Source organism: Temnothorax curvispinosus, unplaced genomic scaffold (assembly GCF_003070985.1).
Source record: "Temnothorax curvispinosus isolate PA1 unplaced genomic scaffold, ASM307098v1 QBEX01007818.1, whole genome shotgun sequence".
In the NCBI taxonomy this organism is placed as follows: domain Eukaryota; kingdom Metazoa; phylum Arthropoda; class Insecta; order Hymenoptera; family Formicidae; genus Temnothorax; species Temnothorax curvispinosus.
The window spans coordinates 1-5,433 of NW_020217598.1; the positions used below are offsets into that span (position 1 = coordinate 1).

Genomic DNA, 5,433 nt, shown 5'->3' on the forward strand with positions numbered 1-5,433 from the left:
AGTTTATTAAGGTTGGAAAAAATATACGTGTAGTACACAAAAAATATTATTAGGCTATTAAGATCCAAGCTCGGACCGTAAACGGCTTATTTAATATTGATTGATTGTATAACGGTCATAAAACGGGGGGTCTTATTTCTCTTATATTATTAAAAATATTATAACTTTTTTTTTAATTTTGTTAGTATTTTATTAAAAGAAAAAAACTAATAAACGTATAATGTTTATTCTAGTTCAGACAATAACCACACTTATTCTGAATAAGAAAATTTTTTGTTTTTGGGTTTCTGATACCTATAGAACAGCCAGAATCATTTACTCCGTCTGTCATTTACACCTTCTAGTGATCAGGATATAACATAGAAAAAATTAGCATTTTTCTTACTTAAAAAATAAAAATAAATTCTTAAAATAAGGTTAAATAAGAACATGCAAAGTTTAACAATATTCGCTTTCTTTGTTCCGCTATAAAAAATTCCTATGTATGAAAAATACTTATTTTTAAGACCTTTCAAACCAAAATACGCCCTTAATTTATTGTTTGTTATTAATATATTGTTGTTAATTATATACATATAAGTATTAGAAAGCATATGGTATAAAATAATTTCAATATTCAAATTATTGTAATAATAATAAAAAATCAATTATTTACATTTTCTTGTGTGTGTATGCGTGATGTTATTGACAATAGTTTTTTTGCACGTTTACATTTCTTTTACATATTTTTTACACGCTTAATTTTCACAAGTGTGATGTCAAATACAGACAAGATTTTTGTTTATCTGTTATAAGCATTATTTCGAATGCAAAATTTTTATAATCAAACGTTTTTAATAATCAAACATTTTCAAACTGCAAACGAGGGACAAGCAATATCATCTACACAGCATGTATATAGCCTTAAAATACTATGATCTTTTCTAGCAGCACTAACGTATAATTTGTCCGCCGACATTACGAATTTCTTCTGCAGCAACACATAAAATGTTGAACAGTTTCCTCGAATGGTTGTAACAACGTCTGTATGTCCTTGCATTATTAATTCGTTAAGGTATTGTTCACATCCTCATTCTAAAATAATAATCTTATTAAAAAATGTTTATTCTTCTTTAAAGAAAATGCTGTCTCAAATGTTATTCTTTCAAAAAATTTTGACAGACTTGGAAGAAAAAGTTTAAATATAGAGACAGAAACTTATCTTAACTTTTAAAATATATTTAAAATTTTTTTAATGCATTTAATGCGCGTGTGAGTATGAAAATGCAATTTGTTTTTCTAAATATGATAAATATTATTTTTTAAAAGCTTAATGACAATAATAATTAACGGCAAGACGTTTGTGTGTGATAAAAAATTTACAACATAAAAATACACAAATATATATAATTAAATGTAAAATATGTCTGTTTAATTAATAATATTCACGATGTTTAGAAATACAAATTGGATTTTCATATTTACACGCGTGTAGCCGGGGCGTATTAAAAAAAGAGGTGTAGCCTTGGAGGGTTAATGATGCAAGAGCATGCAGACGTTGTTATAATCGTTCAAGAAAATTGTTCAATATTTTATGTGATTGTTGCAGAAGAAATTTGTAATGTCGGCGAATAAATTATACGCTAGTGCTTCTAGAGAAAATCGTAGTATTTTAAGACTACATGCTGTGGATGATATTGCTGGTCACTCGTTTGCAGATTGAAAATGTTAAACGTTTGATTATCAAAATCTTGCATTTGAAGTCACGCTTATAACAGATAAATAAAAATCTTGTCTGTATTTGACATCACACTTGTAAACGTGCAAAAAAACTTGTCAATAATATCACACACACGCACACACAGTAGAAAATGTAAATAATTGATTTCTTTATTATTACAATAATTTGAATATTGAAATTATTTTGTATCATATGCTTCCTCACGCATATATGTATGTAATTAATAACAATATGTTAATGACAAATAATAAATTACAAGAGCGTATTCTGGTTTGAAAGATCTTAAGGACGTTCTCCGGAAAATCGATTTTCTCTAGATTTTTTTTAAAACTGTGAATATACATTAATTTTTAGGTGCATGCTTTATGTGTGGTATAAATTTCAGTACCTCTTACGGTATTAAAAATCGAGAGATTGAGCTTCAAAGTTTCAATTTTTAACTTTGGAATTCCTATTCCGAACTATTGTAAAACAGACATTATAATGAATTGTGAAAAAAGTTTTCTCTAAATGTTTTTGAAAAACTAGTATATGATTCATAAAAATAGAAATAATATGCGATAAGTGTCAATACCCTTGCGGTACGCGTTTTCGAGAAATACTTGTGTAAAGTACGCGATTTGATGAATTTTTCGCTCGGTTCAGGAATGACAGAAGAAGAGAGGCGTCAGTTATTACTTGGCAACGCCGCATGAGTTCTCACGCGTAAAGTTAACTTCTTATTTTTTAGTAATTTTAGTTGTTATATGTAATATTTTGTATATAAACAATGAAGGGTCAAAGCACATAACATGGCGTAGCGATATACGACGGTCGTAGTCCCCGACCTGACAGATCAGGATACGCCAAAGCTTGTGCGTTACTTATGTCCACGACTACGACTGTCATATGTGCTTTGGCTTTAACTTTAGTAAAATAAATTTTTCTTTTTAAGCATGAATACAAGTTGAGCACGACTGGAGCCGGAGAAGGTCTTTAAAAATAGGTATTTTTCAGAAATTTTTAATTAGGTGAACGAAGAAAGCGAATAACGTTAAACTTTGCATGTTCTTTTAATCTTATTTTAAGAATATATTTTTATTTTTTAAGTAAGAAAAATATTCTTCTTATCTATGTTATATTTTAAAGACTAAAAGATGTAAATGAGAGATGAAGTAAATGATTCTAGCTGTTCTAAATATCAGAAATGTAAAAACCAAAAACTTTCTTATTCAAAATAAGTGATGGCTATATCGTCTGAACTAGAATAAACATTGTTTATTAGTTTTTTCTTTTAATAAAATACTAATAAAATTTTGAAAAAAGTTATATTTTTAATAAAAAAGCCGCTTTTACACACACAGAATAGAAATATTGATTTAATTCTAGTTCAGACAATAGCCACACTTCTGCAGAATAAGAAAATTTTAGCTTTTTGTGTTTCAGATACCTAGAACAGCTAGAATTATTTACACCGTCTGTCATTTATAGTGACCAGGATATAACAGAAAAGAAGAGCATTTTTGTTATTTAAATAAAAATAAAATTTTAAAATAAGGTGAAGAGAACATGCAAAGTTTAACGTTATTCACTTTCTTTGTTTCCCTATAAAAAATTCCTGAAAAATATCTATTTTAAAGATATTTTAAATCAGAATACCCCCGTTAATAATTGTTTACATTCTCTTCCTGACGGAAGAGATTTTATCACCTCTCAATATACATATAAAATTTATCTTGTAATGGTTTCATTCCATTACTCCGGCGTTTTTATATTTGTGATTTAATTAGATTATTGTTTATTTTGTTTATATATTATTAGAAAATTGTTTAATGTTTTAGTCTAATAGACTAATGTTTAATGTTTTAGTATGTTAACTTAAACATTATCATGTTTTAATATTTATCTTCTTCTTTTATATTTATAGTAATCCGTTCCGAAAAAAACTAATTATAATAAGTACAGTCGAAATGTTACCCATGTGTATTGTTTATTTAATAAAGTGTTTTTATTTTTATCCAATATCCTTTTGTTGTTGCTTGTAATTTAGCCGTAATTTGGCCAATTGAACACGCATAGGTAAAATAAATTTAATAAGAGTAAAAGAACATTATAAACTACAATTATTTCTCATAGTTAATAATATAATTATTGGTATGCATTTAAATATTACATGTAAATATTGTTATGCTAAAGTAAAGATTTTTAATGTAAGACTTTTTTAGATAGAAAAGCATATGTATAGAACCGTGATTTTTATACATTACATTTGCGAATTTTAATTTTTAAGTTTATAAATATTTATTTAATTAATCCTCCATAGATGGTTGTGCCATCGTTGCTTTGTCTGTTGTAGATAGTGCTACAAATAATAACAATTATCATATAAACAATATTTTTTATTTCTACAGATTATACTGTCTACAGTCTTTCAAATTATAAGCAATACGTACACATAAATATTTGTTTTACTTACAGCAAGTAAGGTAATCTTCTTCTTGTCTTTCTTCCACTTCTGTAGGCATTACATTTGATAATATTGACGGTAATACATTTGGTCTTAGTCGAATTCGTAATGGGTTCGTGTCATCGAAGGCTTCTCGTGGAAAATGGGCCGAACAAATACGAGCAGTATTGGGGACGTATGAAGGAAGACCCAAGATATCAGTCCACAAATTGCGACTAGTATCATTTTTTGGGATACTAAAAATAAATGCTACTATTATATTGAACAATTTCTTACAAAATATTTTACTAATACTATATTATTTTATACAAAATTAAAAATAAACCTAACCTGTGAAATGTAATCTTCCGATTTTTATCAACGTTTATTTGTTTCCAATTTTGGCAATCGGATCGATTTTTGGCTCATAACATTGCACCATTTTGCTTTTTTTTCTTTTTGCTAACAAAAAGAAAAGTATATTTGATGATTGTCTCACTGCAAACTCAGTCTCACTGCAAACAGTCTCACTGCACTTGCGCATTATTACAGCCAATCAGATTTAGGCACATAATACCTCGTCCCTTCGTCGCGCAATGGCTTCTCCCCCGTGAACTCATGCTCCATCCCTATATTCTTATATCCATGGTCTGTCCTTCTCTTCCCGCTCGAAGCTTGCCCGAGTGCCGAGCGTACACGGACAGAAGAGGGGCTTGCGCGACCAGCATATCCCCTCCATCTGAGTAGTTCGGACACGAACCATAGCACGGACACGAACCATGTGTGTACCGTTACCGAGCGTAACGACGTAGTTGACGTCCACTTTCTCAGGCGGCTCGTCAGTATACGTCCGCTGGAACGGAATGATCCCGGTGGCCGCTCTCAAATTTATCTCTGGTACTAGAAAATGGTTCTTAATACAACATGTACCCATATCAAAGGACCCTGCTATATCCTTATAAAAATTGGGTTTCAGTAAAATTAGCTAAAACTTTGGAAATAAATAGTTTATGTAATGTTGATTAAAAGTCACAATGGACAAGATTCACAATAATCAACCGTTTAGATGTTATCGGCGTTTAAAAATCAAAATAAGGTGTTATTTCAGTACTATTGTAGGACAATGGATTTCGGTGTAATTGGCTAAAACTTTAGAAATAGATAGTTTATATGATGCTGATTGAAAGTTATAAAAAGCAAGATTCACAATAATCGACCGTTTAAGCGCTATCACAGCGTTCAAAAGTCAAAATAAGGCGTTATGTCAGTACCATTGTAAGACAATGGA

The 5,433-nt window shown here is 29.4% G+C and overlaps 1 long non-coding RNA gene across 1 annotated transcript; it reads right to left on the reverse strand.

Annotated features, from left to right (window-relative positions):
- Window positions 1-3,970: 3,970 nt before the first annotated feature.
- On the reverse strand, window positions 3,971-4,895 carry LOC112457530. The gene is made up of 4 exons (XR_003041112.1): window positions 4,723-4,895; window positions 4,497-4,607; window positions 4,176-4,402; window positions 3,971-4,061 (listed from the first exon to the last, which is right to left on the reverse strand). It is a non-coding gene; the product is annotated as an uncharacterized LOC112457530 (long non-coding RNA).
- Between the last annotated feature and the right edge of the window lie 538 nt (window positions 4,896-5,433).